Here is a 12,500-nt window from a genome sequence, read left to right on the forward strand (position 1 = left end):
GGTGTTTAATGTCTTGGGGTCAAATGTCAAGGTCACGTGAGGTCATACTTGACATGCAATGTTTGTTTTATACCTCTCAAGCAGATTGAAGGATCCTCATTAAACCCAACACAGTTAATTAAGCCTAAATTAACTGATAAGGCATTAAATATCATGGGGTCACAGGTAGAGGTTAAAGGTCATGAGGCTATAGCTGGCTGAGGCATAGATTCAACTATCTGAATTGACATTAAAAAAGATTATGACCTTTATTAAAGCAAAACAAACTTTATTTTCTGTATAAAAACAGTTGTTTCAACCTCCACATCTTATTATGACCGCCGCGCAGCGAAGTCAGATTTTAGTCAGATTTTTTTTTTTTTTCTTTTTTTTTTTCTTTTTTTTTTTCTTTTTCGCATGCCCAAATTTCCGTCAATGATTCCCGGGACACTGAAAGACCGGGGTACACGAAACTTGGTGGACATGTAACCCCACATGGATAGCATGGAACCATCGTTTTTCGTTTTGATCTGTAGGCCCCCCGCTGAATTGGCCCCCCCGAAAGGAGGGTAGGGCAGACACAGTTTTCTGTGAATATCTCGAAAACCGTAGGGTTTAGGAGGACCATTTTTTTTTTGTATGTTGATCTCAAGGGGCCATGTCAACCCATTCCATAACCACTCATTTCATGTATAGCGCCACCTAGTTAAACACAAAAAAGTAAAAATGAGGTGGTGTAATTGAAGGTATCTGTGACCTAACATAGTCAAAACTGCACGAAATTGGAAGTGTAGGATCATTATGACACCCTCTGTATGCACGCCAAGTTTTGTGGAATTCCGTTCATGGGGGGCCACACAATAAATTAATTTATGTTACTATACACCAACTGGCCTGTAGGTGGCCGGAGACAGTTTTCTGTGAATATCTCGAGAACCGTAGGGCCTAGGAGGTCCACCTTTTTTTTGTATGTTGGTCTTAAGGGGGCATGTCAACCCATCCCATTACCACTTATTTCATGTATAGCGCCACCTAGTTAAACACAAAAAAGTAAAAATGAGGTGGTGTAATTGAAGGTATCTGTGACCTAACATAGTCAAAACTGCACGAAATTGGAAGTGTAGGATCATTATGACACCCTCTGAATGCATGCCAAGTTTTGTGTACTTTCGTTCATGGGGGGCCTTACAATAAAATCATTTATGTGTACATTTAGTGACGTACACCAACAAGGATTCCCGGGACACTGAAAGACCGGGGTACACAAAACTTGGTGGGCATGTACCCCCCACATGGATAGCATGGAACTGTCATTTTTCATTTTCATCTGCAGCCCCCCCGCTGGACTGGACCCCCCGAAAGGAGGGTAGGGCAGACACAGTTCTCTGTGAATCTTTTATGGTATGTTGGTCTCAAGGGCCCACATCAACCTGGCTCATAATCACTCATTTGTGATTTGCCCCCCCCCCGGTAAAAAATGAAAATCAGTAGGATTAAAAGAAAGCCAAAATAAATATTCATCATCATCATCATGGCTGCATTTTCAGTATTGGCGAGAAGTAGTCGTTTGTCCACTAGATGGCGCATCGTTGCAGTGAGACGTAATTTTGTTGGAAGTTAAAAGTGGGTTGGAAAAAACAATGGACGCTTCATACAAGGACTGTAATTTACCGCAGCGAACATCTAATAAGGATAGGATGATGTTCACATGAAGTGTAATTCCCATTTCTTCTTGAAGCCGAAATAAATCTGAGGATGTTTATCGGGACATGCTTGGTTTTTACTGCAGGTACGTTAATCTTGTAATATCAATAAGGACCTAGGTAATGTTACCGTTAGCGTTGGTTGAGTGATAGAGGCATTTGATTTATTGTATTTGTAGAAAACTATAAATGCGGTTATACCAAGCAAATGTATAGCAGCACTGTTTGTATCTTTCGACTGTCATTTATTGCACGTGCTACAAAATCATTCTGTGCAATGGAAGATTTACCAACGTTACACCGGTCTGATACAGTTTTGCCTATACATGCTTGAGACTGAGACGCCTCTTTATTTTGTTTTAAGTGCGTGCAGGGTGTGAGAGGGGAATCGATGTGCTTTGATTACAGCTTGGTAGTTGTAGTCTGTGAAATTAAAAAGCACGTGTGTGTGAAGTATCCAAACAATGACACCTTAATTTCATTATGGCTGCTTTAGCAAAACACCTTAAGCTACTGTGTAGTGGGTCCCATTTAGAAGTGGCTACTTCATTCGCGCTTTCCTTGACTCATGGAGCTGCGTGAATGTTATTACAACTTTTCGCCACGATATGACAGTTTAAGTCCGCTTGATACTGTAAGGCGTAAGCCATTGGTTTCCAAAGGAGATTGTATTTGTGTCGCCAGCATAGCCTATTGACAATTTATGTTGTAAAGGCCTACCTTATAATCCTACCTGTAGCTTAGGGAAGCTAACAGCTTTCTATTAGGATCTAGTTTGTTAGTTACCGTTTTGTCATAACTCCCTGATGCATTTTTGCATTTAGAATAGCCAGAGCGTGTATATCTCAATCGGAAAATTAAACAATATCGGGTGCCTATGGACTAGGCTGGGTGAACCCAGCCTGATCTGCCCGCTATTTATTTTTTGATTTCTTAAAAGATTGAGCTTGGTCTGATGAAAGCCAGACTAGCCATGGACCTCAGTTAAACAATGCAAGGGAACATGAATCAGCCTATATTTGCACTAACAATAACGGACAAAAGCTCTTCAACTTTGGCCCGTTAAAATGTGTATGAACAGTCTAGCGACGCATTTCATCAAGGCCCATTTGGACATGTCAGTTATTTGCACCACTGGTTAGATGTAAAACAGCATTTCGTTTCAGACTAGACTTAATTTGTGCATTAACAATAACGTTTCAGACTACTGTTACTTAATTTGTGCATTGACAATAAAGTATTACATGAACTAAAGATGGCTAAAATCTTATGTAGAAGAAGAAACATTCACAAAAAATCCATCCATCCAAAAATGACCTTTGTTTTTGATAGCTGTTGAAAACGGCATGGAACTGACAGAGATGTTTTTGTTTAAAAATACATAAAAAATAAATAAATAAATAAATAAATAAATAACATTATGCTGATACCTTTTGCTTTTCCCAAATACAATGTAGCCTACAGGTGTAAGTGACCTTTCATCAATCCAGTTGCAATGGATGAACTGTGATGAACTGCCCTACTTGTGATTGTTTAGAGATTTTAAAGGTTTTATAACAATTCTACATCTTCTTTGGCTATTCTACAATCTATTCACCTTTTCAGCACCAGTAGGGTACTTTCTGTGCAGCCGCACACACACACTCAGGCATGCCAAACAAGCATACACAAAAGTTTCAAGAGTGGGGGATGGAGTAAAATATGGAGACAAATTGAAGTGTGATTTATTTTCGCGGAACGGATGTACAGGACTGAGCGGCGGTCATATTTTGTACCGCTATGCGGCACATCTAGTTTTAGTATTGTAGTAGTAGCCTCTCTGAAACCAGGAGAAATCAAAATAATTTGCTGTTTTAAAAATGCATCTGTGTGAATAACTGTTTCAGTTCATAAATGATATTGGAGTAAAAAAACAAAGTACTATTACATAACATTCAGTACATCAATAACAACATTGTAGTTCATTTAGACAAGCTGAATAACAGAAGTTTTAGATTAAATCCAAACCATTTCTGTTAAACATCTGATAAACATTGTCCCAGCTTTTTCCTTCAACTTAAATTATAACGCCAGACAATCGATGTAAATGTCTATGTTGATAGATGTTGGAAATAAAAACTACCCTTGCATCGCATTGCAATAGTTATACTTTGTTCCCTGAAGTTGGTAGTAGGCATATAAGCAACGGCAGCAGCAGACTGATATTACCTAGGATTCTACTAGGTATTATGGTGGGTTTTCAGGATGTGAAGGGATGTAATCATGGGTTTCATAAAGGTTTATACTATTGCATGGGTTTTCATGTTTTAGAATAATGTAGTCATGATTGTCATAAGTCTTAATGTCACTGCATTTGCTGTGAGCAAGGTGAGGTCATTGTATCCTGTGTAGGCCAAACCAACTGTAAGAGGAGTGGGGTGAGGGGAAAAGTACTGGGGGTACCAGGATGAGAGGATCTCCTCCTTACATGGTTAGGGGAGAGTCAAGTCAAGTCTTGACAATATTTTACATATGTTACCTATGCATTACATAGGTTTGTATATAGTTTTATGCATGATGGGAAGATGGTTTCCACCAATGTAAGCAACCCTTCTTGGTACTGATTGGTGAAGGGTGTTGAGGGAGAGGAGGTGTTATCAAGCTGGTGAGGACTGGACAGGGATGAGGAGGCCACGGTGCCTTATGAGTTAGTGCCTGTCCAGCTAGGAAGAGAATATGATACGGCCTTATTTCACCTAATTTACGGTTTCCACCAATGTAAATGACCCTTCTTGGTACTGATTGGTGAAGGGTGTTGATGGAGATGGCTTGAGAGGGTGGCACTTCTCAAGGGCTGAGGAGTATAAAATATAGTGTATAGCCATCCGTAGGGGAAATCTTGTCGGGGGCCCCAGCTGATGACATCTCCTCCCTATTGCTTTGATGGTTGGTCTGAACTTTGGTTGGGCTGTACTATCATTGCAATATGGTGAATAAAGATCAACAGTCTTCGGAAAATCTTCTATCTACATTGTCTCCTTCGGATGCCTTGTTCCAGAGTGCTAAATTGCTAAATAGTCAAATGGTAATTGTTAATTGGACAATTGGATTTGGAAGTGGACATTTTCTAGCCTGGAAAATCCAGACCCTGGTAATCTAGAAAGATTAAGGGTCTGGCCACGAACAATGTAATGGCCTAACTCGAGGGGCAGCACCAAGCATGCTTTTGAAAATCTCACTGCATGCAATTGGATAACACTAGACCAATGTTTACTCTGAATGATTCTGGACTTCGACACAATTGGATAACACTATGACCAATGTTTACTGACCTCCAACGTTGCAGCGCTTTCGTCATCAGTTTAGCTCGCCTCTGGCCCGCATATATATCAGATACGCCGATTTGATTGGTTCCCCGGGATGCAAGGGGTAAAAGTAACGTGCATCATTGCTCATTCCATTGTGCTCTCGCGAGAACTCTGGATTTCCAGGGTAGACATTTTCCATGACAGTATCATGATTGGAGTGGTTCCTCTTCAAGTGCTGTCTCATCATCCATTGCAGTGAAATGGAAAATAATGAATCAAGACACCACTGAGCACAACTAAATACTGATATTCACCCCAGGGGAAAATATTGCTTCTTACAACAGTCTCATCTTTCAGAAACAAAATTTAGAAAATAAACTGCTATCCTAATACTTTGTGTCCCTTAATGTGCTTTGTAAGAAATTATAAGGTGGCTTGTAACTCATACAATTAAATCCCATTTTTTAAGAGATGGACAAATCCGTATTTAATTATATTATTGATATCTACCGTCAAAATCTTCCAAAATATTTAGATATTATTTTTTGCCCACCCCTAACTTCAACTGAACAGATAACAACGGACATGCCACATTACTAACATCAAAACTGGAAGACAATGCTAGTCTTCAGGGTCACAGAAATTGCCAGGAGAAAGTGAACAACACCTTGTCCATGAAGGGAAATAGCAAGGGCCACAGTTAATAGTCATACTAACTTATGGAAAGTCACAACAGCACAGAAAGCTATAATTTACAGCTGGAAGTAGCACTGCTTGTACTGTGGAAAGGACTGCATGGGCAATATTGAAAGAGATAAAAAAGGCATTCAGAACATGTTTGATGATGGTGGATGTTATTGACCAATGTTTATAACAATACCGGTGATATTAAATGGTTCCTAGACTGTTGATGAGTGTACTATTCTGAATGTCATTTTGCCATGCTCCATTCAAAGCCCTATATATTTTTTTCGGTACAAATATGCGCTGTAGGCACCACAAATTCTTAATCTACAGAAAATTACGATTCAAATGATACCAAATATGCTTTTGCTGTATTTACTTCCACCTTTGACCCTTTTCTAGGCTAACTCACTCACTCACATTAGTGAGTTCCATTTTGGTGAATGGATGAAGAGAGACTATTTGATTACATGGATTTGCATACTGTGAATAAATTAAAAGCCCAGACAAAACAGTAATAATATAAGATAGAATTACATATCAGGGCTTTCTGGAAATTATTGGGTTACACTTTACTTGACAGTATCGACATAAGAGTGACATGACACTGTCATGAACGTGTCATAAATAAGTCATAAACGTTTATGACATAATGCTATCATTAAGTGTCATTCAGTTTTTGTCATAACAAATTAGGGTTAGGATTAGGGTTAGGGATAGGGATAGGGTTAGAGGTTAGGGTTAGGGTTCATGTGTCATGACATTGTCATGTATTCATGACAGTGTCATGTCACTCTTATGTCGATACTGTTATGTCGATAGTGTTACCAATTATTGTCTCCATGTTTAGGCTTTTGTGAAGTCCATTTTGTTGAGTAGGCTTATCAGAGTGGTGATTAATGACAGGGCTAGTGAAGACTAAACACAAGTAAACAGTTTATCCACCTCTGAAATGTCAGATATAGAGTTTATACACCATTTATTCAAGTTTATCGACTGCTCAAAGAGTTAACATTCAAGAATCATACTGTATTATCCACATTCACAATATGTACACTCATCAACAGTCTAGGAACCATTTAATATCACCGGTATTGTTATAAACATTGGTCAATAACATCCACCATCATCAAACATGTTCTGAATGCCTTTTTTATGCATGGCATAGTCCACCTTACCGTAATCACAGGATTCATAGTTTACCCACCTCTTATTTTACCACTACACCCCTGAACACAGTGTTAAATCATCTGGATTTCCTCGTGTTTTCTTGTATCCCGCATGTCTTCACCGTTTGAGGAGTCAGCCAAACTCCTGGTCTTGACCACAAGGAGAAAGAAAAAAACACACACACACACACACACATGCACACACAGCTCCTTCTACACTGCCTCACTCACTCACACGTTACCACACTTTCAGGAACATAATCCAGCATAATTCCCAGAAAAAGAATTTTTCTTGGAGCTCACAGAGCAGGCCTTGCTGACACAATGACTTAGCGTGCGGGGGACAGGGGTGGTGGTTTCAGAGTGTGTGTGTGCGTGTGTGTGTGTGTGGGGAGGGGGGGTGTTGAAGGGGGAGTCCGGGTGGCCCCCATACTCCCGATTTACTCACAGCTTAGTTAGGTCCTTCTCAACAGCCCCAGAGTTTGGGATACTCGCCAGCGCCCCCTCAGGTCATAGTAAGGCACACAGAGCTGGCTGAGGGAATAGGTGAGGACAGGGCGTGCAGGCCTGCGATCACACACAGACTGCTGTTGCACCCATCACACACACGGTGAGTGTAAAAGAGCTGAGAAGGTGTGTAGTACCACTATCTGCCACAGAGAGGAGCTCTTCATGAGAGAAGGGTTACAGTCGGTGGGTCTCATAAAATTAGAATATCGTGGAAAAGTTAACCCCCCCCCCCCCTACTTTTTTTCAAAAAGAAAAGTAAATCTTTCATATATTTTAGATTCATCAAATATAAAGTGAGATATTTCAAGCAATTTTTAGTTTTAATCTTGATTATTATGGCTTACAGCTCATGAAAACCCCAAAATGAGTCTCTCAAAATGTTAGAATAAAGAGGTTATAATACAGAAATGTCAACCATTTGAAAATAAATGCTTTCGCACAAATTACTGCATCAATGTGGTGCAGTATGGAGGCAATCAGCTGTGGCACTGCTGAGGTGTTATGGAAGCCCAGGTTGCTTTGCCTTAAGGTTGTCTGTATTGTTGGGTCTGCTGTCTCTCATTTTCCTAGCAGTTTTGGCACTGTGCGCAGGTGCTGAAAAAATGAAATCAGCATCTCCATGAAACTTGTCAGCAGATGGAAACATGAAGTTCTCTAAAATCTCCTGATAGAAGGCTGCATTGACTTTGGACTTGATAAAGCACAGTGGACCGACACCAGCAGATGACAGTCCACTCCCTGTGAAGTTCCCCCAAGTTCTTGAATAGACTGTCATCCCTGTTGATTGCACACCTTTTCCTACCACACTCTTCCCTTCCAATCAGCTTCCCACAAATATGCTTTCATACAGCACTCTGTGAACACCATGCCCACCTTCTGTGGCTTACCCTCTTTGTGGAGGGTATCCATGAGTGCCTTCTGGACAACTATCAAGTCTGCAGTCTTTCCCATGATTGCGGTTGTGTTTACTGAACCAGACTAAGGCTCAGGACACATTTCTTTCCTCATTCCTCTTAGAACTTCATTCTAATTTTCTGAAATTCTTTTTTCATGAGCTGTAAGCTGTAATCATCAAGATTAAAACAATTTTTTCATTTATATCTAATGAATCTAGAACATATGAAAGATCCACTTTTTGAAATAACAGAGGGAAAAATTATTTTTTCCACAATATTCTAATTTTTTGAGACCCACCTGCAAATCTGAGCTGATGTTTTGTCCCTTGAGTGTCTTTCAACCAACTTTTGATTTTAACATGATCAGCCCAGTACTTAACTAATTTTCTGATTTTGCCACCTAAAAGTGCTTCTGAAGGACTGTCTGGGTGAAATACATTGATTTTTGACATGGATATTACCCTAGTTATACACAGTGGGACTTCAGGAAGAAAAGGACACCACACTTAACAAGATTAGCTACTTTCAAAGGTAGTTAGAAAACTGAAACATTCATGGGAATTTTCAACATGCAAGGTCAGTTCAAATGCTGAAATCAATGCCCTGCCCATCAGGAAAAAGGTATACACTGAAGCACTGACAAATGTTTAAACAAATTATGAAAGTCTTGGACTCTTGGAGTTTCTGCTCATCCATCTCATGTCACACATTGGCCTACATTACAGTGAAAAAGCAGCAAAACTACAGCTCTCTTGCTCACAGCTACAGGCATAAATATTTTAGGCATAATTAGTGATGAACAGCAGAATACTGCAATTACAGGTAATGGCAGACACTTTCTTACAGGTCATCAAGCTGCCTGCGCCTTGATTAGTGGCACACCCTAAGGGTGTTGTCCAAGGTGTGTGTGTGACTGCACTGTGCGCGTGTGTGTGTGTTTGTGTGTGACTGTCTGTGTGTGGGTGGTGACTGGCTGACGTCTCCAGAGCGCATCTGTCTTTAATGTTTGGTGTTTATCAAACGGGTGCTGAAGCATCTATGCCTTGGCCTGACTGTGCGGATTTCCGAATGTGTATGTTTGCATATGAATCATACACTTACTGATACCCAATCTACTTAAGCCACACATGTAAGCTAAGAGAAAGAGCCTTGAAACTGGATCATTGTCTTTAGTCGCATTAGTATACCATAAGCACCTGCAAGACTCCGGAGTGTAGGGTGACTGAGCCGCATACAGTAAAAAGCACCTCACGTGCAGTAGCCCTCCTAAGCCTCCTCCCTCTCCCTCTCTCTCAGACAGGCCCAGACAGCGCCAGACAGAGACATGTGGGGAATGTGCCCCTTTAGGGGTCGAATTAGACACATTTATCGTTAACTAGATGTACCGCATAGCGGTACAAAATATGACCGCCGCTCAGTCCTGTACATCCGTTCCGTGAAAATAAATCACACTTCAATTTGTCTCCATATTTTACTCCATCCCCCACTCTTGAAACTTTTGTGTATGCTTGTTTGGCATGCCTGAGTGTGTGTGTGTGCAGCTGCACAGAAAGTAGCCTACTGGTGCTGAAAAGGTGAATAGATTGTAGAATAGCCAAAGAAGATGTAGCATTGTTATAAAACATCACAGTTCATCCATTGCAACTGGATTGATGAAAGGTCACTTACACCTGTAGGCTACATTGTATTTGAGAAAAGCAAAAGGTATCAGCATAATGTTATTTATTTATTTATTTATTTATTTATAAACAAAAACAACTCTGTCAGTTCCATGCCGTTTTCAACAGCTATCAAAAACAAAGGTCATTTTTGGATGGATGAATTTTTTGTGAATGTTTCTTCTTCTACATAAGATTTTAGTCATCTTTAGTTCATGTGATACCTTATTGTCAATGCACAAATTAAGTAACAGTAGTCTGAAACGTTATTGTTAATGCACAAATTAAGTAACAGTAGTCTGAAACGAAATGCTGTTTTACATCTAACCAGTGGTGCAAATAACTGACATGTCCAAATGGGCCTTGATGAAATGCGTCGCTAGATTGTTCATACACATTTTAACGGGCCAAAGTTGAAGAGCTGTTGTCCGTTATTGTTCGTGCAAATATTGGCTGATTCATCTTCCCTTGCATTGTGTAACTGAGGTCCATGGCTAGTCTGGCTTTCACCAGACCAAGCTCAATCTTTTAAGAAATCAAAAAATAAATAGCGGGCAGATCAGGCTGGGTTCACCCAGCCTAGTCCATAGGCACCCGATATTGTTTAATTTTCCGATTGAGATATCCACGCTCTGGCTATTCTAAATGCAAAAATGCATCAGGGAGTTATGACAAAACTGTAACTAACAAACTAGATCCTAATAGAAAGCTGTTAGCTTCCCTAAGCTACAGGTAGGCTTATAAGGTAGGCCTATTTACAACATAAATTGTCAATAGGCTATGCTGGCGACACAAATAAAATCTCCTTTGGAAACCGATGGCTTACGCCTTACAGGATCAAGCGGACTTAAACTGCCATATCGTGTAATAGTTGTAATAAAAGTTGTAATAAAATTCACGCAGCTCCATGAGTCAAGGAAAGCGCGAATGAAGTAGCCACTTCTAAATGGGACCCACTACACAGTAGCTTAAGGTGTGTTGCTAAAGCAGCCATAATGAAATGAAGGTGTCATTGTTTGGATACTTCACACACACGTGCTTTTTAATTTCACAGACTACTACCAAGCTGGAATCAAAGCACATCGATTCCCCTCTCACACCCGGCACGCACTTAAAAAAACCAAATGAAAATAAACATGCGAAACAAAACAAATAAACAGGCGTCTCAGTCTCACGCATGTATAGGCAAAACTGTATCAGACCGGTGTAACGTTGGTAAATCTTCCATTGCACAGAATGATTTTTGTAGCACGTGCAACAAATGACAGTCAAAAGATACAATTACAGTGCTGCTATCAATTTGCTTGGTATAACCGCATTTAGTTTTCTACAAATGCAATCGATCAAATAGGCCTCCATCACTCAACCAACGCTAACGGTAACATTACCTATGTCCTTATTGATATTATAAGATTAAAGTACCTGCAGTAAAAACCAAGCATGTCCGATAAACATCCTCAGATTTATTTCGGCTTCAAGAAGAAATGGGCTAGGAAATGCAGCCATGATGATGATGATGAATATTTGTCTTTCTTTTAATCCTACTGAATTTGTAATTATGTATCGGCCGTTCTAATACCGATAGTATGTGGGTGCCTGTGTGTGTGTGCATGTATATATGTGTGCACCGCCATCTACAGGCCAATGAGTGTACAGTCACTAAATGTACACATAACCTAATTTTTTTAGACCCCCCCTCCCCCCATGGATGAAATTCTACGAAACTTGGCATACCCCCAGAGAATGCCAGGTCAATCATACACATAACATTTGGTGCAGTTCTGAACATCTTAACTGAAGTTGGGGCGATTAAAGCAGAATAATATTGCATTTTCATTTTTTTACCAGGGGGGTGCAAATCACAAATGAGTGATTATGGGCCAGGTTGATGTGGGCCCTTGAGACCAACATAGCATAAAAGATTCTTCATCCTCAGTGCCACGGTTCAGGTAGTTATTTAGGAAAAACTGCTTTTTTTGCGGTTCGGGGGGCCCAGCATGAGGGGGGGGGGGGGGTTTAATGGCCCGAGGGGACGAAACAATTTTTTCCGTAAAAGTCTAGTGGGGCTACATACCCACCAAATTTCATGTGCACTGGTGTTTCGGTGTCCCGGGTATCGTTGACCAAAAATTCAGGAAGTAGATGACGAAAAAAAAAAAAAAAAAAAAAAACTTTGACAATCCCTATATGGCCGCTTCGCTAGCTTCGCTAGCGGCGGTCATAATTAACAGACTTAGATTTTGATTTTCCTTTGGAGCCCATATCAGTGAAAACTTTCCATAGCTTTGTGAGTTGAGTAATTCGCAGTAATAGCATCAGCATAAAATTCAGACTTTGTTTTCTGTACCTTTTAATTAGCCTGATTACGAAAGTATATGTATTTATCATAATCACAAGACAAAGTTGACCTCTTAAACTTTCTAAACCATTTATCACGTTGTCTAATGAGATCCAGAATGTTAGAAGTCATCCAAATTGCACTTAATTCTGGTTTCCTTCGTTGGTGCAGCATTATCAAAAGCAGCTATAAAGTGCTGTTTGAACAAAGTCCAAGCCCCATCAACATCATTGCTTCCTAAAACATCTGACCAATCCCTCCCGGAAAGCCTTTCTT

General features: G+C 40.2%; 1 protein-coding gene across 1 annotated transcript in view; it reads left to right on the top strand.

Annotated features, from left to right (window-relative positions):
* LOC121698908 (protein Wnt-6-like) overlaps positions 1–12,500 on the top strand; it is a 23,610-nt gene that overhangs the window by 5,563 nt on the left and 5,547 nt on the right. The gene's annotated exons all lie outside the window — the stretch shown is intronic.

Source organism: Alosa sapidissima, chromosome 23, assembly GCF_018492685.1.
Source record: "Alosa sapidissima isolate fAloSap1 chromosome 23, fAloSap1.pri, whole genome shotgun sequence".
NCBI lineage: Eukaryota > Metazoa > Chordata > Actinopteri > Clupeiformes > Clupeidae > Alosa > Alosa sapidissima.